General features: G+C 42.5%; 1 protein-coding gene and 1 long non-coding RNA gene across 2 annotated transcripts in view; both read right to left on the bottom strand.

The window, feature by feature from the left end:
- The window catches only part of LOC119648296 (sphingosine kinase 2-like), an 80830-nt gene that overhangs the window by 37468 nt on the left and 21016 nt on the right, over positions 1–22346 (bottom strand). The gene's annotated exons all lie outside the window — the stretch shown is intronic.
- LOC119648298 lies at positions 4057–4831 on the bottom strand. The gene is made up of 2 exons (XR_005249038.1): positions 4727–4831; positions 4057–4667 (listed from the first exon to the last, which is right to left on the bottom strand). It is a non-coding gene; the product is annotated as an uncharacterized LOC119648298 (long non-coding RNA).

Consider the following 22346-nt stretch of genomic DNA (forward strand, 5'->3'; position numbering starts at 1 on the left):
TCTGCTCATGCAAGTAATGACCACACCGGCAACCTCCGACAGTATTTCGGCCCACCAATATTCTACAGCATTTGTGAAGTTCCCCAGGTGTGACAATGTACTCTTTGGGACCCCCATTCGTCCTGTACTAGAGAGTCCTCTCTGAGAGGTAGTCTTCCAACAAATTCGATAGATACCCGGGGACACCTATGTCAGCCAACGCTTCTTCAATTCTGTTCTAGTTGGCTGAGTTGAATTCGTTTTTGAGATCCAGCGTCAATACGGCACAGCAGCCGCCAGAAATCAGTGCGCGTTTTGCAAAGCTTACTACCATGCTAATTATGTTCACCATAGAGTGGGCACGTCGGAAACTAAAATTGCTCTAACAAACCACTCCTGGCTTCGACAATGGGTAGAAGTCGGTTGGATTCAGCAGACAGATAGGACGAGACGATGCTGGGTTTCCAGGTGGCTTGCCAGGTTTCGCAAGTAACACCAACTTTTGCTTTTTCCACTGGACAGGAAATATTCCTTCTTTTAGACACGCCTCGAAGGAGTTGGCGAAAAGTTTTGGCCTTATCTTCACTGTCAGTTTCAAAGCTCCGTTGGGAATGCCATTCAAACATGGGGCCTTGTTGTCACCAGTCCTTCCACATATTTCCTCCAGCTCCTCTGCAGTTACTAGGGGTATTATGCCCTCATTGGACAACCATTTGCCTTTCCCCAATTTTCGTGGTGAGGGAATAGAGTGGTGACAATCTGTCTCAGGAGGCGCGGATAGGTCACCTGGGGTGATGTCCGCAGCCTTTTAATTACTACCCTGTAGGCCTCGCCCCAACTCGGCATGGTTAGACAGCTGTTTGAAGTAGGATCAGTGTCAAAGTTCCGGCGCCCAGACTGTGTAGGTAGCATCATTGGCTCACTGAATAATTAGCACCATCGGTGGACGGGTGGTGAGTTCTAGAAGACTTCTCGGCAAGTGACCACCAATACATTGTATTCGAAATGGTTGACGCTATTTGCCGGTGGGCACCAGCCTGGAGCTCTTTCTGCGGGAAGGGTAACACCAGAAGATTCAGCTCTTGGAATTAGTAAAGTCGCTCTAGAGCACCCTTTGAGGGTGGTGGTGTTGCAGCTGACACCGTCGTAAAGTCAACAATGAGCCTGATAACGACGGCCTGTTGAGCTTCCACGCCTCGGACGGTATCCAGCCGCAACAAGCCCGCTGCGTATTGGTGGAAGCCGCAAATTGCCAACCTGCCGCAGTAGTGTCATAAGCTCCGCCATGTAGCACAACATTTAAAAGCCCGGGAGAAGGCAAGCCCTGCAATGGCAGAGTACAAATCAAGAACAAAACTTGCTGCTGGCAGGACCTAATCGACGAGATAAATAGGGATCCGTGATTAGAAATTTGTCACCTAGAAAGTCGGGACTCAGCGAAAACCCTACATACTTACTATCAACCAGGTGGACCGCATTGTCCTGAAATTATTGCCTAGGCATCTGTACGAGTTGATAGCAACAGCGCGAAGGCGTCAAAGACTGCCCGCTTTTCACGCTAAAATAGCTAGGTAGTTTTCTCTATGAAAAATATGAAGGCGGTACTGATAATATCCCGGCAGAAGTATATAAACTAGTGTCCCACCGTCAGCGAGACTTGCTGCTCGGTGCGTTCGACACTTGTCTAAAAAAGGACACTTTTTCATCCCACCTCCAGAAGGCAACGGGGCTGGCGCAGATCAGCGGAAGGAAAGAAGACCTTGAGCTGCCACGTGCGTGTCAAGACAATGAAACTGCTCGAAAAATTCACCACCAAGGGTAGACTCGTTGAAGCGATATTCTGCTAAGACTCGACATGTCAGAAAAGTTGCACCTGGGCGGTTATGCGGACGTTATTGCGGGACTTGTTGTTGGACGCACTGTTGAAGAGACGCAAAGCAGACTTGACATATTGATGAGTGAGCCGATGGATGACTCCTAATGGTTTCCATCTTTCGCTGGAAAACCGAAGTAGTTATCTTGACCAAAAAGAGAATCCCGCCCCTGCGTCTCATAGTGAAACAAGTTGATTATAGAATCAAAACCAACCTTGCGTTAACGCTTGACTTGGAGATGAGTTCTTTCGCAGCAGCAGACAAAGGTGCATCTGCATTCTCGGCTTATGGCGAATGTTGGGTGCCTTGCATCTAACAGGAGACCTGTCTGCAACGCAGTCCGTTTTGCTCTACGATGCGGAGGTATGGTCAGCCTATCGTACTGCCTCTGAATCGATTGTGATGGTAATCGTGGGGGTGTATTCGTTGCCCTTTTTGTTGAAGAACGTAAACCCATCTATAATCGCAAGGGAGAAGATGCAAAGGTGGTGGTTGCCCAGGAAAAATGGCAACGTACACTGAATGGGTGGCAACTCTCTTGCCAAAATGAACCAACAGGCAGGTGGACTGCGCGGCTCATCGATAATTTAGATCCGTGGCTGAATCGAAAGCAAGGTGAAGTTAATTAATTCCTTGCCCAACTTTTAAGTGAGCATGATCCCCTGATTGCGTATTTTGTAATTAAGTTGTGGACGACGATGATAACACTTTTTTCTGATGTAGAAAGTGAGATGGGATTCACCAACAACTATATGCAGACACAAGAGAGCTCTCTCCAGCGCTTGTAGGTGGAGTTGTGTTGTGCATGAAGTTCGGGTTCTTCTTGTTACGGAGAAGATTGAACTCGACCGGTGGAGGGAGCGGAGGGCAATAGGTCCTTTGAACTAACAATTCCCTCCCTCCTCTCCTCTCTCATTAACGAAAGAATTTGCCTGATTTGAAGGCTCCATAACTCGGAAGAGTGGGAGGACTGCCCCGAAATAATGTGTCAAACGATTCCAGGCTACTTCTCTGATGACGGGGAGGTGTTTAGTTAGTAGTCCGACACTGTTGCGGGAGTCACCTATCCACAAAAAATGTGCCACTAGTGATTGCCTTCTTAGAATCTCAATAAAGACTGACTTCAACGTCTACTTACCAAGAGGTTTTGCCGTCTGATCTTCTGGAAGCGTGATTCCTTGCGTTTGTGTAATTGAGACTTTCTTTCATTTTGTTATTGTGAAGATCCGCCATTTTATCTGGAGAAAGACGCTAATAGGAATCGAATGTTTTTGAAATTAGAGAGGTATTTGGATGGAGTTGTACCTTCCGGACCTTTCGGACTTTTTGGACCATATTTAGTTGAACAACCAAGAGTCACATGCTTGATCCTGACTTGTTCTCATGCACGACGCTTAAAAAACAACGAAACCTATAAGCGATATCGTCACTGTCATTGACAAAATCAAGCTTAACTGGTGACTGTAAGTGGATCACCTAATCCAAATAAACAAGGAAGTCCTTGTCCGCAAAGTGAATAAGGGTAAAGTCTATGCTAAGAGGCAAAGTAGCCCTTGACTTATGTGGATGAATAGCGTATGCTAAGAAAGAAGTTTGCCAAGAACGAACTAGACGATCTTATCGTAGTTGGTATAGACTGGACACCGGTTGCCGACCGTTGATAATGATGAGTTTGGAAGGATATCCCCCAAAAGGCACAGTTCAACGCACACTTAAGGGTACCTGGACTTAAACGGAGGATACTCATGAATTCCCGAAAGGAAGATATAGTTTTGTCCTCGTGATTTACAAAAAGATACAATGACGGGTTCACGAATTCGGGGGATTATGAATATCAGAAGTAATTGCATAAATTCAAATAAACAGTGTAACTTACTTCCACCGCTGCAATAATGCTCTGTCATTATTTTTGACCAAAAAGGAAATCAACAAAAGACGAGAGGACGAAGGTCATGAAATAAAGCCAGGAAGACTAGGCGGTGCCAAACGGGATCTTTTCATTTGTGAACAGCTAAAATCTTATTCTATCATCATCACTGACTTATTCTTACTGGCGAGGAAAATTGGATGCACTGTGATAGCCCGAAGCAATGAGGGGGGGGGATTATTGGGATAACGTAATAATGCATAACACATCTTCCAAAAAAAACCATTCTTACAGCGAACATATTTCATTCTATAAAACATAGTAAATGAAGGCTGGTTTATGTAACAATATGTTGTGAATTTATATTTCACTCTAATAAAAACATAATGTATAATTAAACGTTTAGATTGTTTTACGGAAAGTTGTGGTTATACAAGAGTTGCTACGACTGCAACCAAATTAAGAATTCCACATAAACCATGGAACACAGCCAGTATACCTCGTTGAACTCGAAAAGCCTTGGCCTTCAGGACAGCTTCTTAGCTCCGGAGTTCCATAAGGACTACTGCAATGCCAATAGAAAGAGGGATCGCAATGTGGTTGACCAATCAAGAGTGCATTTCCAACACATTGAGGAGGAGTCGCCGTTCCAGGATTGTTTGGAAAATATTCGCAAGGAGCGCAACCTTCTATACTGGTACTACAGCCAATGTAAAAATTGTCAGTGCAAAGGTCCGCATTGCTAGTGATATACAAATAGGAGGCAGGGCACCGAAGTTGATGGCTTGTCCCGTTCACACATATTTGGTAGAGATGTGGATCAAAACTTATAGGCAATGTTGAAGTGCCTGTGCTACTGCATGCATAGCCTGAGTCGGCTGCTTGACTTGGATGCAAAAGAAGTACCTGAAAACTGAACAGGCACACTATTGTTTTGAGTTCCATTCCTGTTTCAGAGAAAAAGATCTTTAAAAAAATGTTAAAAAAATTAAAGAAGATATTCTACCTGTAATGTAAGACTTCACGAATTTGCAATTAGAATGACAATTACTATCCTAAGCGACGTTTTTATAGAGTTGATCGGGGTTAGAAGAATGATAAGACACCACAGATTGGCCATGTTTGGTCTAATTAAAGTTTTACTATCTAATCGATAGTTTTGAAGTGAGTGAATATTTAACGAAGACTTTTGATGAAATAGGGGTACCTTAGGCCAATCTGCTTTCAATTTTTCTACAACAATTTTTTAAAGAAAATGAATGCATGTATGAGGAGATCATAGCAAATTCTTTCAGAAACTTCAGATATACTTGCGGCACTAGTCACGATGCACTTCAAAGTGGACACTGGGGATAGTACCATAGTCCAAAAGTGATTGACTCAAAAACGTGGTATGAAGATATTAGCATTTTCTACACTTAAGGGGGTCATCCCGTGTGAAGGCCGTTTTTTTTTGCCTTTTTTTGAAAAATTATTTTGAAGGACTGGATAAAGATAGAAACGTGATTTTTTCACCATATGTTTATTGATATCTCTAGTATATTTGATAAATTTTTCAGCTTGATTTCGTTACTAATTTTCGGAATAGGTGTTAATTTATGCACCCATCTCCAAAAAAAGGTGTTTTTCTGCTGCCACGCTGGAGGGCGCTGTGTTCATCTGAGGGAAAAAAACTAAACGGCATTTTAATGTGGACAATATTCCACGGTCCGCAAACTAGGATAATTAGAAAATATTAAAAGGTAAATTTTTGGTGGGCTTTTAAACTTAATTTTTTGGATTTTGGTGTTTTTTTACGGCTTTTTTATGAATTAAAAAAAAACTACAAGTCCGATTGCAATTATCCTAGTTTGCGGACCGTAGAAATATGTACTAAAGAAGTCGTGAAAATTTCAAAGAATTTGGTTGGATAGATTTTGAGCTATGGTGGCAGCCGATTTTCAAGATGCAGTTTCGAGAAAAACGCATTTGAAAATTTAAATGTGATTACCAACAGTAAAATTTTAGCTCACCATTAATCTGCTATACCTGTTCCATAGAGAGCACTCTCCGTTTCTTCAAAAAAGTCTTGTAAGGCCGATTGTTGCTCTCTGGTGTCAATTGTGGCTCTTTTAGCGAGGTCAGTCGATCGTCGTTCGGACCGCCAAATTCGCGCTTCATTACGGCGGTCGGCATAAACCTGACATATGTGACCAACTTGACATCCCATTGTCACTAGGATTTTGAGAATGCCATTGAATCCTTCATTGAAAATAATTACAGGCAAAACAGTGGCTATTTCTACGACCTTGGCCCCAGAATGAAGGTGTTTAGGAGCGAAAGTTCAGATCAATGCATTTAACGACCCATTGTTATTCTGGGTCTCTGATCCTAAATATCTGTTCAAGAGATCATCTCGTGACAAATCTTCGTAGATTGGTTTGATGACTGTTTCAACTTCTTCAGTCAAAGGTGCCTTCTCGTGGGGAAAACTATCCAGTTCTCCTTTAGCTTCCGCTTTGCGCCATTTGCACCAACTGTCCTCGCCTGCTGGACAATTTTGATGCTGAGGATTTTCGTCTGTAGAACATTTATGGAAAAAAGTTTCCCAAATTTCTTGCTTCATTCCTTCTATCGAATTTGCGTGTCGACGAATAGCCAGCCCAGGAAATGTAGTGAGGTCCTTATCAGTAAGTTTTCCAACCCCTTTTCCACCAATGCCTTTGTGATTCTTCTTTGCATTAATAAGCCGCGTTCCCATTCTTTTCTCGACATGTCCTACGTATTCTTTTTTTACTACTACGTATATTTTATTATTTGCAGAAATACCGGAGAAAACTCCAGCAAAATCCAATATACAATATACAAAACTTGTCGCAATTGGAACATCCATGTTCATGCTTGCTAAAAGTTTCTTTGCTGATGTTGATGCGAAGTCCATTTTCTTCTCTGATAACTATCGATTCTCATGAAATATTCGTTTGTTAATGCGAGCATGACGTTGAACGTTAAAGCGATCTCCTTTCGTATGATCCATTTAAAAAAATCACTGAACACACAAACAGCACAATACTTAAAACAAAATATAACTGATTATAACTTGAACGTCTTTCGGTGCTCACTCTAGACTGGATTATCCTTTTTATTCCAAACAGCAAATAAGTTTAGACAATTGATTGGTTTTCCATCTTTTTATATTTATACCTGTGTTCGAATTAATAAGGCTCAGGTAAAAAACTAACAGATAAAAAAAGATTCGATGCTCTTTCTCATCGAGTACTCTAGCCGCGGCTGCAAACTCCTTACCTGTTTAACCCTGTAATTTCTGAAGGACTCGGAATATCGGAAAATCCCTTTGCCCACATATTCTCCACTATATATAGATACAATTCATGCAAAAAAAAATCGATTTCTCCAACCCGACACACGGGATGACCCCCTTAATGATCACAAAGATTTGCTGAATCTTCTTAATTTCAACACAGTACTGAAAGCAAAGGAATGAATAGAAAAAGACAGTTCAATTTGTGATTACTTTTTAGGTATCAGCTCCAAAGACCAGGACTCGTTGGAGGATTTTTTCAAGACTCGCTTATTTTTTATTTTGTTAGCTTAACTTTAACTGAGAGACCATTAAATAATATAGTAACTCGCCGGATTTTACCTTTTGTTTATAGATGAAGAGTGGATTCAGAAAGACATGCAAAGATTTGTCAGGATCAGGGTTATGCTATGTCAACCTTTTGACTTGTCAACTGCTTGTCAAGATGATACTACCAAATTGAAAGGTAAAAAAGTGCAGACAATTTTTAGGAACCATTGCTTTTTTTTCAGAACGGGAGAGTTAATTCTTTTCCATTATTTTATGTGACACTTGACTGACTGACTCTCGAAAGGAAGGAAACATTTTCCAAATGTGAAGTCCTGGCTCAACCAAACCTAAATACTATCTACATGACAAGAATTTAGATAGCAACGCAGTGGCGGCCAATAGTACTGATATTTGTAAAGATGTGAAACAATACTTTCCAGGAATTTACATTAAATCAAAATTTGGAGAATACCTTAACTGGGTTCACTTGAGTACTGATTTTAAAAAAACTTTTCTCCCTCCTTTACCCTATATAGAAATATCACTGTGATTTAATTTTAAATACATATTTTCAATCTAAGCGATCTTCAATCTTTAGATATTAAGTTTTGATAAACTACTTATTTCCGGAAGCTGTTATTTTTTCAATAAATGTCGCAATAAAGTAGCCTATCAAATAGCTGATGGCTGATAAATGTTATTAATTAGAAATAAACTAAAGATTGGAATTCCATTGTCATCACAGAACTATCAAAAACAAAAATCAATAACTCTTTTTCTAATCATGTTTTGATCCCTTTGTCTGTCACTTTTGCTATTCAGAGGGTATTCTATAGGAAACCGATTGATTACTTGGCGGTAATTCGCCAATCGAATATGGGCAATGTAAAAAACATGTTAGGAGTGCGTTAGGACTGATAAAATATTTGTGGAGTTTCAATTGCACCTGTACATCAAGAGATGATTTCTTTGGCTTTTCTTTCTTTAAGGTTATCAGGCATCCATTTGAGATTATTAACATTCTCAATAACATATGAACTAATCATAAATGCGCAACAGCAGACTTAGAGGTGTAATATTTCTGTAAAGAGGGACTCGACTACCGTTAAAAGAGTTAGTGGTTGATACATGGAAGACATTGGATATACTCTTGAATATGCTTCTTGAAAAACGGGACGAAGCCACCAACAATCCTGCTCCCCCGCATTTTCATTATAAGCGAGCACCAGAGTCGAACGAGCTATTGCTAAATCAATCCTTTTTCCTTGGAATTAAGGGTTGCTTTTCATACGAAACGAAGTGCTTCGAAATTAGAACCAATATTATACTTACCCGTGGTGGTCAAAGAGTAGTATAGGTCCCAGGGCGAAATGTGGATTGGTATCCATGATGAAGCCTAAAACCTGGGAAACGCCTGCTGAACCAACACCAACAGCTTTACTACCAAACCCTATTTCCACCTAAACCTCCACGTGGTGACCGCTGGCAGCTCTTTCTTAACGAAAAGCTGCAGACGGAAAAAGATGAAGGCGAGTCTCCGGCGCCTAAAAACGGAACTAATGTATCAACTGGTCCTCCAGGTTGGGGGTTGGGTAGGACTGACAACCCTACACGGAAAAGAACCTGTTACGAAGCCACAACAAGAGCCTCGAACTGGACGGATAATACAACGACGAACCCGGCAACGATAATGGAATAACGATTTGCGCATATTCTCATGGTACGTGCGTTCCCTGTACAGAGGTGGAGTTGTCCCAATATAGGGCTGATGCGACAGCGTTGCAGGAGATGCGTTGGACAGGGACCGGTTTCCTGGAGAAGAGTCGCTACACCATATATTATAGCGGCCATCCAGTAAACTATGTGCTCGGAGTAGGTTTCTTAGTCAGCCAAAAAATGAAACCTGCTGTTATCGGCTTTGAAAACATAAGCGAACGGCTATGCACTCTGCGCTTGCGAGGCAAGTTTAGAAATATAAGCCTCATTAACGTTCACGCCCCTACAAAGGAGACTGCAGAGTCGGAGAAGGATACCTTCTACGAGGCAGTAGAACGAACCCTCGAAGCCTGTCCCAGACATGATATTAAAATCATACTTGGGGATTTTAACAGTCAAGTAGGAACGGAATCTGTATTCAGGCGATACGTTGGCTCCCACAGATTACATCAAAATACAAATGATAACAGACTACGGATTATTCAATTAGCAGTGTAAAACGAAAAGGTTGTAGGAAATACCTGGTGTGCGCAGAAAGCGGTCCACAAACAAAAGTGGGCCTCTCCAGAAGGGACCAATTTCAACCAAATTGGCCACGTGCGGATCGAACGCCGCCATCTCTCAGCCTTGATAAATGTCAGAACATATAGGGACACCAATATAGACTCGGGTCACTATCTCGTTGGCATGACGCTGCGAGCTCGAATAACAACATCACCCAGAATCCCCACTGACAATCAGGTGCCCTGGGAGCAGCGTGACCGTGAGTGGCATCAGATGGGAAACGCTCCTTTTTTCCTATGTGGTAAGGCAGCGTCTGACGAGTTGCATCTGCCCCGGACGAAACCGTTTGTCGACACATTTTTTTAATGCTTGTGATCCAACATCAAGTGGATGTGGACTTAGGATCCCTCACTTATCCTAAACAATAATTTAGCTTTAGCCTAGCTGCTCCCAGGGCAGAGGTGAGGCAGCGCTTGACGAGTTGCCTCTGTCTTGGACGAAATCGTTTGTCAATACATTTCTTACTAGCCTATGCTGACGATATCGACATCATCGGAAGAACGATCATACAGATCGAGCAAGCGGCCCGAGATCTTGGGCTGCACATCACTGAAGGTAAGAAAAATATATAGTGACAACGCCAGCACCAAAAACCAACCAAGCAACAACATCAAACCGCACTTGTCAAATGGGAAGAATAAAGATAGGAGAATACAACTTTGAAACCGTTGGTAACTTCTTCTATCTAGGGTCGAAAATCACAACCGATAACAGTTACGACGATGAAATCCGCGCACAGTTGTTGGCAGCTAACAGAGTCTATAAGGGGTTAGAAAAAGAAGACGGGGCAGACCCCGCCTGAGATGGAGCGATGGCGTAGGTCAGGACGCCAAACAGCTGTTAGGGATATCGAATTTGTGGACCTCGGCGCAATACCGGGATATCTGGAGTTCCTTATTAAGGCAGGCCTAGACCGGATACTGGTTGTTGCGTCGTTGATGATGATTGATAAGCGACTTAGAACAATAAACATCAATCTGAAGAGACCAAAACCAGGTTGGCCATCAGCATCCCTTGATGAGGATAAATTTATGGAATTATTGCGGTGGTGAAATGAGTTTACTGGAACGGCTGCAGTTAAGACAGTTGTCCCAGGAGATATATCGGTCATGCGATGCGTCCATTCTCTTAAAATGCAGAATCTCAACTACTAGTGGAACGCTGAAATAGCGAAAAACCGCACGGAATGCCTGAAGGTCATATGACGAAGTCAATGCCGAAGAAAGACGCCGGAATGTGAACAGCAATACCTCGATTATAAACACGTGCGTAAAAAGTTACAATGGACTATCGTGAAGAGTAAAAACGATTGCTTCAAGCGGCTCTGTAATGAGGCAGATTCTGACCCATGGACAGGCGCGTACAAATCCATTATGTTGGCAGTAAAAAGTCTGCTTTTAATATGTGTCCCAGGTCATTGTGGAAAATCGTTTCGACACTGTTTCCCCAACATCCGGAAACTACATTTCCTACGATATCACTTAGTGCTGAAGACATCCCTCCAGTAACCGCAGACGAAGTTCTGGACGCAGTAAAACGAGTCCAGGATAAAGGAGCCCAATCCCCCAATCCCCAACCACGCACGGGTATTCATAGGCTGCCTAAAAAAAGGAACTTTTTCCACAGAGTGAAAATTACACAAGCTTGTATTGATCTTGAAGCCAGGTAGGTCGATAGGTGAACCAACATCCTATGGACCTTTCTCTCTTCTGAATACAATAGGCAAGGTTTTCGAGTTATATCTAATAATTGCTCAAGTCTTGGCTTAAAGACTTCGGGCTGAACCTTTTCGAACAAAAAACGAGCGAGCCTTAGCAAGGAAATTGACCGAATAAGGTCATTGCAGCATGGGATCAGGCGAAAAATTGTCGGTGGACGTACAGCTGATCCCGAACATAAGGATGTGGAATACACCAAACCATGGCGAGTCGAGTTACGATTTGATTCAATTCTTAAGTGGACATGGCGGGTACAGAAAATAACTCTATAGGCTCCATTTGGATGAATCGCCAGATTGTCCTACATTTGAAGATGCAGAACACGTTTTCTTCGTCTGCCCAAGGAGAAACATCAAGAATAAGGTGGGCCCTTGGCGTTGGAAACCACATGGCATGCAGTAGATGGAGCGGTGAAACGGATGCGCCAAGGGATAAAAGAAGCGGAAGCTTAACGGAGGCATGGAGGCAAAACTAATGCAACTAACACCACATAAAGCAGAAGTAACTATTTCATGAATAGTTAATAAAATGAACCACACCGCGAGCAATTCCAGAGCGGTGGTCCCGCGGGAAGAGTGCGGAGAAAATATGGGAGGTTTTAGTCGGCGAAAGTCCAACATACGTATCCTTGATTTAAGATGCGTATCCATGACGGATTTTGCCCAGTCAAAAAAAATACAAGCAGACATTGAATCGATTCTAACAGGGTTTTGTTTCACAAAAAACTTTAAAAAGTATACATAAACAAGAGAAGAATGAAAACATCGTATATAAGGTAAATTCGGAGCTGTTTGGCAGCGAGGCGACGTCCGTTGAATAGATTCAAACCAAAGGACGATTTGGTTGGAATCAATGCACGTCACGTTTTTAATAGAATTGTTGCTTGGGCACTAACAGACAAAACAACAATAAAACTTTCAGCGTTACTTAGCATCAACATCTGAGAGCCATCGCTGTCAATTCCTGGCAATATGTTTCAGCTACTTCAACAATTTTCCGAGAAGCTTGCATACCTCTTTAACTATAATATTTACGCTGAGTCGCCCGTCCTGTAATAAAGGGTTCCACTGCATGGGATAACCCACAAAGGAGTTATCGCCATTGATTACTGTCTTAGGTCAGAATACCCTGATAGTAGGACGCAGATATAAATTGATTAAAGCTTGTTACTTTTGTGGAACAGTGCCTTGTAAGGGAAGGGATAGTGGTACGGGAAATATTGAGATTCATGATACACAACACCCATTTAAATCGTGACCATCGCCTTCTTTTTTACTAAAAAAATATGTTTTGTTTAAGGATTGAGGGATCCTAAGTCCGCATCCATTTGATGAAAAATATGTACTTTTTTAGTTCGGACCAAAATTCGCATTAAAAAGGGGGCGTAGCCTATTCTAAATTTCCATTCAAACAAAGCCACACTCTTCCACCAATAAAATGTGCCTGAGCTAAAAACACGGCAGCAGCCTAAATCACTAATAATCATCTTGTTGCTTTAACCACTGAGCTCATAACTGCTCTACGGAAAAAATATATCACTTGTTTCCACAAACTGTTTAGCACTCCAAATTTCATGATAGCTGCCATTGATAACATTTTTATGATTGCCAGTTCAGCTTGAGGAATCAGTAAAATACTGCAAATATTTGATCGCCACCCCTCCCCCCCCCCTTTCAATTGCTCCATCAAGTTATTTTTAGGCGCTTAAGGTAATAAGTGAAAAAGATATTTCTTTGAACCTTATCATCAAACAGCTCTAGACAGTCAATCGTAACACGGAACAACTGTCAGCCACCTGGTTTGATTACAGTCAGACGATAATCGGTGAAATGTCTTATAAAAACTCTGTAACTTTACAATTTTCAATAAATCACGACTGCAAATATCATCGTTGCTTAGGTACAGGAAGAACAAAAGAATGTTGTCACTAGCTCGGTTTCCCTATTTCTAGGATATATCGAAGTTCAGGATCACCTATCACTCAAAATCTATTTCCATCAATTGGTGGTTAGTAAACCATTGGAAAAGTGGGTTTTCCTATTCTACACGTCAAACGTTTTATTATTGCAAAGAATTTCATTTACTGAATGATTGCCATCGATCCAACCATCAAATAGCTCTACCGTCCATCTAGTTATACATGATGACAGCAATAGCACAACAATACGATTAATGGGTTTACAGAAATAAGAAACTGGAAACAGTTCTTCTTTTGAAAAATGCATAATATATTGTAAATGTAAATGGGATGTCAGTTTTTAGTTATCTCCAGGACATTTGAGGTGATGTGTTGCCGTAAAATCAACTTCAGCTCCTGCTTTGCAATGTAGTTTTAATTCAAATCAAAATAGGTAGATACCAACTACATTCGAACTTACTTGTGTTTATAGCAATACTAGCTTTTAGTGATAATCGGCAATAAATCAAATTTTCCTTAGCGAATTCACTGTTCGTCTACAGATAGAATGTAGGACGACGAACGTCCTTGACGTTGCAAATATGCACTTGCGTCATAGTACGTATACATGCACCTGTACTACACATTTTGCACTTGGTAACAGAGCAAATCAACCTCATACGCCATATGGTAGTAGTGCATCTACCAGTCTAGCAAAAATATCATAAATAACTTTCAACTAACTACGATGTAGCCTGCAGTCAGCGAAACTTGAATACAATCTTAGTCTAGATTTTAGATTTTACTTGTACCACTTGTCGCATTTTTCTTTCAGCCATTAATTCGCTGAGAGTGGATCAGATGAATAGTTTAAAGTAGTTTGCGATTGTTATACCTGAACCAGATGGAATGGAAACAAGTCGCTTATCCCGCGAAAGTGGAAAATTATCTCAGAAAAGGTAGACCTTCATAACACGTTCTACATATTCAGTGTATACAGCTATCTTCAACAAGTCTACATAATTAGTGTAGTATGCACCGACGGAGCTTTGAATTGCTCATATTTAGAAAATATACATGTTAATGAGATCGTCAGGTATTTGATATTATTTTGAATTACTTTTTCATGGCATATGTGAAGGTCTTTCGAATTTCCAAGACTTTCAGATGTTTTGTTGAAATTATTAGGATTTGTTAACATAAAGAAGCTCCATGAACTGGAAAGTGACTTGTTCTTCAAGCGTGAGTTTAGATACTGCTGAAGGTTGCTGTGTCAATCTGGAAGTACATTCAGTTCCGCAATGACAAAGGTCAAGGATAGATACAAAAGGGCAAAGGTCAAGGATAGATACAAAAGGGCAAAGGTCAATGAGGAAACCTTGTGAGACTTAAAACTAAGGACACGTCCCACTTGATAAATGGGCCTTGAGTATACCTTCTATTTACTTTCATGTGCGCTCAGAGATAGTCAGTAACCTTAAACGGGTCGCTTCTGATACGGGAGTGACGTCCCCGAGATGCCTTAGTAAGAAGTTCTGATCCCCTAGCTGACAGTATGACTGCGCATAGGTAATAGCCATGAAAAAGCCTTTCAGTGAAGAGCGAACTCCGAATGACCGGTATACGTCGGGACAGCTCTATGTCGACAGATGTGAGCCTAGCTCTCCTAAGGTGGTAGTTGTAACGTATATCAGAAGCCAGCCCCTTTGGGACCCGGATCGGATAGTCTGCGTTGAAGCGATGTTAGTAGACCGCGTTGCGCTGACCAAGCACTGATCCATCCATGAGTTTCGGAATCAGCTAAGCATAAGTCAGGCCTCCGGGAACTGGGGTAGTGGCTGTGTCCCCAAGGGTACACCCGTTCCTGACTATTGCGGCCAGCTCCCTTGCACACACCACAAAAATACGTCGCTCACCGCAGCGACCAGCGAAAGAATACCAGATGTGATACTGCCCAAATAACGGGCAAACCTTACCAAGTGGCGCGACTGACGCTGCGGGGACGGCAACTCCAATACCCTGTAGTGTCCCTGTTCCGGAAAAAAAGCCCAGTCAAAATTGCTAGTCCTGAGCAGGTGGATTCAGAAACGAACCGGGTAGAAGTACATTCGACCGTTTTAGCTAGAATAGGAAAGGCTAATGAAGCGAATGCGGTCCACAATGTTTCTCCAGACGAACGTCGGCAAGGCGTCAAAAACGGGCTGATGGAACTGGAGGAACTACTGGACATTCTCTCAATCTATTTTCTTCTACAGGCGAACGTGGAGAGCAGCGGAAGAGGTTTGCAAAGTAGAAACAGCAGCATTTCCCGCTGAGAACACTGCTAGCGCTAAACGGATCGCAGAGGAAAGAGGAAGACGTGCCTGAAGGAGACTTAATCCAAGTAGTTTCCAGGGCCCAAAATACAGATAAAGAAGGATAAAAGGAACAAACTTGCTACGCCACTAGAGACTCGACTGTCCAAAGACAAGGAGACTACAAACCAAAGGCCAGTAACAGAAGAAACGAGAAAACGAAGAAGAAAGGCTCTGCTCATTAAACCGACAGAAAACAAGACCTTAGTGAAATCCGGTACAGAATGAAAACTGAAGACAACAGAGCATACGGAGAACGAATGGTGACGGGGTCCTCGTCGAACTAGGCTCGAAGACGACTAGCAAGAGTACGTTCTTCGAAGGTCAAGGGGTTCCTCTCGTTTCTAGTCTAAAGCCTATGTACTCTCTAAAAATTTAAGATGCCTCACAGAAAAGGGTGTCCAGAGGTAAATAATGCCCAGACAGGTATCACCTCTGTAAATGCTCGAGGCCAAAAATTCGCTGTAATGGAAGTCGCCGAGAGATATGCAAACAAACTCCTTAGCAGTAGAAAAATCAAAATTGGATGGGTAGTATGCAGGGTACGAATGTGAAGTACCCAACGTCACCAAGCGAAAACCTGCAATGAAAGCGAAAATTGCGTTCTTTGCAGAAACCGTGGCGCGTCTGATGAGAGTGTCGCACAGACTGCGGGTTCGGGACGGTGCCCAATCTTTAGGCCGCAGTCCGCATTCTACAAATTGACATGCACTGGAATGCAACCGCTAACCAATTGCTAGCGCAGTTCACTGCGGAGTTAATCTGGGTTAATCACAGAGCAATACCGGATAGCTAAGTAGTTAGAGGACAAGGCTGTCGTATGGAAGGTTACAATTGAAATCTCACTCAGGCCCTGATCCAATATGGATTGCGCGAACGATTATTATTAATACCGAAACAGGGACCCAGCTCCATCGCAATTCGACTTATCGGGTACCGCTGCCATCTGGGTTCGAGACGACGTTCAACTTCGTGTTCTTGCCCAAGACCGAGGGGATAGATTTGTCAGGATTATGTGTTTATCTCTAAACGTTTTGTAGCGTTTACCTGACGTTGAATGAGACGATGCCGGACTTTCGGCGCCGGCTTGATGCTATGGAGGACGCCGTTTTGGGCACGTAGGGGCAAATCCTGTTAGGCGGTGATTTTAATGCTAGTGCCCTTGAATGGGTCATGTCTCAGCCAGACTACAGAGGGAGACGCAACCTGGAAATGGCGGCGAAAACCGGGCTCATAGTTCTAAACACCGGATCCACGTCAACGATTCGGCGCCCAGGTTGTAAAGAAAGCATCCTCGACAACACTTTTGCGTCGGAATCTCTGGCATCATCGGTGGACGGGAGACTTCTTGGCAAGTGATCACTAGTACATCGCGTTCGAAGTGGTTGACGCTACTTGCCGGCCTTCACCAACCCTGCACTCCTCCTTCGTGTGGAATGTCGCAAGGGTAAACTTTGGGAAGTTTGTCGAAGCTCTTGGAACAGGCAGAGTCGCATTGGACGACGCTTCGGGGGGTGGTAGCGTTGCTGCTGACACTATCGTAAACTCAGTGATGAACCTGATAACGACAACGTGTGAGGCTTCCATGCCCCGGAAGGGCCCCAGCCGTGACAATCCTTCTATGTACTGGTGGACGGCAGAAATTACCAACCTATGGAGGGAGTGTCATAAGCTCCGCCGTTTGGCACAACGTTTAAACGCCAGCGAGGAAACATGCGCCTTAAAGGTAGAGTATAAATTAGCAAAAAGGAGACTCCGTAGTGCTATAAATAGAAGCAAAACTCGCGGCTGGCAGAACCTGGGCAACGAGGTAAATAAGAACCCATGGAGGCTTGGCTATAAAATCGGGGCTCTGCGGAAGCCCTGCATACTAAGTACCGACCAGATGGACCGCATTGTACGGTTGCTGTCAATGGTGAGGAAAGCGTCGAGATTTGCCCTCTTTTCAAAATGAGAGAGCTCGAAGAAGCGGTTCTCACCATGAAAAACAAGATGGTACCAGGTCCTGATGGTGTTCTGACGGAAGTTTAGAAACTGGTATTCCGCCAACGGGCAGACTTGCTGTTCAATGCGATGGCTTTTTTTCTTGTCACTGGGAGGTGGCAATGAGGAAAACGGGGCGGCAACCCTGTCGGCTGAACCAAAGCCAAGTGGCCGACGAGAAAGTCCATAGTGGTGGCACCGAGAGACCTTGTACTACATTGGTTTGCCGGCCGTGATGCACTAGGCGAATGCTCCAAAGGCCTAATTACGGGGATCAGACCCGAGTCTCTGAAGTGGCAACAGGTCACGAAACCTTACTAGGGGTACACTGGTACTATGCGAACCGCGATAGCCCATGAATTCACATACTTCAGGAGAATTCCTGTTGTACGTGCGTTCAGTTCGGTTGTTGCGGTTGGCCCCCTAGTGGGAGCTTCATGGAGGTTGTTGGTTACGTTCAAGCGAACAGAGACCTTCGGGCCTCGACGTGGTGTTGCGTTTCAACACGGGAGTCGTTCTCCTTAGTTCGATAGAGATTTAGGTAGGTTTTTCATCCACCGGAAAGCGGACTTGGCATATTGATGCAAAGGGTAAGCCGATGGATGACTACTCATGATTTTAGCCTCCCGCTGGAAAAAACCAAAGTATTCATCATGACCATAAGGAGAATCCTGAACCTGCGTAATTATATAGATTGGCGAGTTAGCTATAGAGTCAAAACAAGTGATTGAATACCTTGTTTTACTGCTCCACTCGAAAATGAACTTCTTCGAGCGAATTAAAGCAGCAGCGGACAGGGTTGCATCTGGAGTCTCTTGAATCTGCTAATGGCGAATATTGGGGGCCCTACATCTACTAGAAGATGTCTTCCTATCGGAGCAACGCAGTCCGTTCTGCTCTATGGCGTGGAAATATGAACTGATATCCTTGACAAGAAGGTGCCCCGTAAGCGACTTGCTCAAGAGAGAATGCAATGACGTCTCTGTCACTGTCACTGTCTTAGAACCGGCCGTGATGGTGTTCGCGGGAGTGACCCCGTTGCTTTCCTTCCTAAGGATCGTAAAGCTATCTACACCTGCAAGGGCGAAAACTTACGAGAGGTGGTTGCCCGTAAAGAACGTCAACGCCCCCTTACCGAGTGACAATTCTCGTGGCAAAATGAGTCAAGAGGCAGATGTACTACGCGGATCATCGACAATTTAGATGCGTGGCTTAACCGAAAGCACGGTGAGATTGATTACTTCCTTACCCAACTTTTAAGTGCGCATGGAAGTTTTCAGTGTTATCTGTAGATTCGGAAGGGGTAATCTCCTGATTGTGTGTTCTACAATAGCGTGGCGCACGACGCTGAGCACACTTTTTTCTCTTATGAAAGACGGGACGACTTACGTCAGCAGTTTTATGCAGACACAGGGAAGCGCTCTTCAGGCAACATTGTCAGAGAGATGCTGAGGAGCGCTGACAAATGGAGTCGTGTTGCGTATTATGTTCGAGCTCTTCTTATTGCGAAGAAGACAGCTCGACCGGCGAAGGGACCTGATGCCAAGCGGTTTGCTGAATTAACTAAACTCCCTTCCTCCCCTCTCTCTCCTCTGGGCGTAAGCGCATTCGCCAACCCTACTCCTCCCCAAAAAAAAATCACTTTCATGTAATATGAGCATGTTGTGCTGTCTGAGAGTGCCACCACTAGACTTCTTGGCAACCGATATCAAAATTAAGACCTGCTGCCATTGATTGCTAATCGAAATATGCCAATAAAAAAGTTACACCTCCTCTGGACGCCTCTTAAGTTCCAGATAAAATCGTGGCATTTACTGTATGTGTCTAAATTCTTGGCAATAGCTTTCGATAAAACTGCGTGTTGTAAACAGACAGACAGACAGACAGAACTGCGATTTTAATAAGGTTTTGTTTTACATAAAAGCTTTAAGCCTTCCAATCATTCTTGTTAGTTTACTCATTGTAAGAACGGAATATAATGAACGGGGGTTTAGCGTATCTTAAAGGCTCCTCTGGCCGATTCGAAGCGATCCCAATGAATAATTTAAAGACCCTAAAGGTCATACGTTTGCGTTTATCAAATAACTCTTATTCTGGAAATTTTATCTCGTCTAAAGAAAGCTTGCGTATGTGAATGAAATAACCAGAAATACAAAGAAACCGCGACAAAATTTTATCTCAAATAACGTTTTAGTCATAGTCAAGATAAGGTTAGTTCCAACAAAAGTATGTACGTTTGTCCGTTTTGAAACTAATAATAAGCATTGTATGAAAAGTTATATGTAACATATTGGACGTATCTCTGAACTACGATCAAACTTGCCATTATTATTATTATCTCAACACAGGCAGCCCATTGTTCACTGGAGTGACACCAGTGAAAACATGTGATTCCATTGCTTGAAAGTTAAAAGTGAATAGCCCTTCACAGCTTCAGGTAATAACAGCCTAAAAAAGCGCAACCCAATTTCAACTAATTTAAATTTAAATCTAATTTAATGTCTTCTGGTTTGCTTTAAAGTTATTAAAACCACCACAAACATTCATTTTTATTGGATGCAACGTAATAATGGTTGGTGTTTCTCTAAAGCAAAGCAAATTTTTCTGAGGTGAATAGCCTATGACCAGATAATAGATACTTTACGGGTGGAATAAATCCATATTTCGTAACATGAATGGTGAACTGACTTATTTATATAAGCGTATGTATTTTTATTGTATTTTTTTTTAAGCTAACCGCAAAGAAGACACACAATAATTAGTGGAAATGAAATTACAATTGTTTCGCTATTAACGATGATAACAACAACACGAAAATTTATTTTCAGATAGCTTTTTTGCTACAATCAATTGTTGGCCGGTGGCTTTTTTGGTTAACGGCTATTTGTGGTATGACAATCATTCATAAAGTCTACTTCAAATCACGGTTGTCTGTATTGTATAAGTCGGTTTGGATTGAGGGAGGTATCGAAGAAAGGTATCGGTAAAAAGGTAGTTATACACAAAAGTTAAATCTAGATTGAAAAATGTTTGTTAACAACTTCAGCCTACCTCGGAAAGACTTAACGATAAATCTCAACAATGTCTGTTCTTAGGATACCTTCTTAGATTGACAGGTACGGAACCTTCTGTATAGAAAGATAAAGTATGCAGTAGAATATATATGACGAGCCTCACATGTGTAGCTTAAGAGTTTTGACATTCCCAACTCAACTTCCCCGCTCAACTTAAATTCAGCATAGAGCCCAAGTATTTTTTCTTCTTCAATGGTGTGACAGGCCAAATCGGCCCTTGGCCTTCAGGATAAACTTCCTCCAATCATCTCAATCCTTCGATCACGTTCTTCTGTTGGAAAATTTCAGCAGCTTTTTTACATACACTGAGTCCTACCCTGATTTGCGTCTCTTTCACACTGGACGGCGTTCTTCGGGTGTGTCTTTACCCCCTTTTCCCTGTTAGGTATTCGCTTGTCATCCATCCGTTCTAGGTGACCGGCCCACTACAATTTTCGTGGTTTTACCACAACCGATGCTGCTGGGTCGTCATGAGCTGGTAGAACTCATGGTTATATATAATTCGCCAGTCAACTCCATCTTTTACCGGTCAAAGTATTCGACGTAGAAATTTACGTTCGAATTTGTCGATGGACTTCTCTAACGCCTGCGTTAGAGGCCACGCTTCACAGCTGTACAGTAGCACAGGTCGTATTATGGTCTTGTAAATTCGAAGCTTATTCTTCCTATGCACCTTTTTACTTTTCATTAGGACAGAGTAGTATGTTTTTTTTATTGATGATGTTGGGAGTCCTGAGTCCGCATCTACTGGACGAAACTGTCAGTTAACTTTTTTGAGTAGTATGATTGGTTGACCATCATTATTCATCGCTGAACTTCGTCCTTCTCATTACCATCCTTCACTATGTTTACTCCTAGGCACACTAAGTCCTCCACGTTTTTAAAATTGAAGTCGCCCATTGTCAGGTTTTGCCGTATTGGCGCCTGTCTTCTTGATTTGACCAGGAATTTTGTTTTCTTCTCATTAATTCTTAGGCTGACTTCTTGTCCTGCTTCATTTAGTTGTAGGAATATTTCCTTGGTGTCTGGCATTGAATGTGCTATTTTCGAAGATATGTGGAGCAATGTTCCCGGGGTACCTAAACAGTTTGCGGATAACATATTCAAGAGCTAAGATAAAAAGCATGGGAGCAAGTCCATCTCCTTGTTTAAATTCGCAGTTCGTTTTGAAGCATTGAGTTAGCTCACCAAGGATTTTAACATAGGATTCAGTCTTAGCCATCGTCAGTTCATTTGTCTAAGATAAGTTTAATAGTATAATAGTTCAGCTAGAATACCACCGAATCCCACGGCTTGCTCAGTTTTTGGGCGCAGGGCTGCTTTCACCTCTTCAATAGAAGGAAGTTGGACTGGTATGCTGTTTATAATTTTCGGGTTTGTCAAAGCTGTTCTCCGCTGGCACTTCCACTGGGTTGAACCGCTTCTTAAAGTACTTCGTCTATTTTTTCTTGATACCTAGGGGGCGTCCTAGGATATTTCCTTGGTCTGTCTTACAGAGACTTGTCTGTGGCCTATAGCCTCGACTCGCACCTTTTTATTTTTCATGTCGTTGCCAAGTTTTAATATTCAGCCATTGGGGTATTTTCGCTGTTTTTTCCTATATGTCCGGTTTGCTATTTGCCTGCGGATGTTTTTATTCCATGTTTAGGTTTAGATTTCCATCTTTTAGGTTTGACCACGTTTGTTCGACGTCGAGTTGGGCTAGCGATGTACTATTGAAGTAGTTGAATAGCTCTGTAGTGTATGCAG

This window comes from Hermetia illucens, chromosome 2, assembly GCF_905115235.1.
Source record: "Hermetia illucens chromosome 2, iHerIll2.2.curated.20191125, whole genome shotgun sequence".
Taxonomy (NCBI): domain Eukaryota; kingdom Metazoa; phylum Arthropoda; class Insecta; order Diptera; family Stratiomyidae; genus Hermetia; species Hermetia illucens.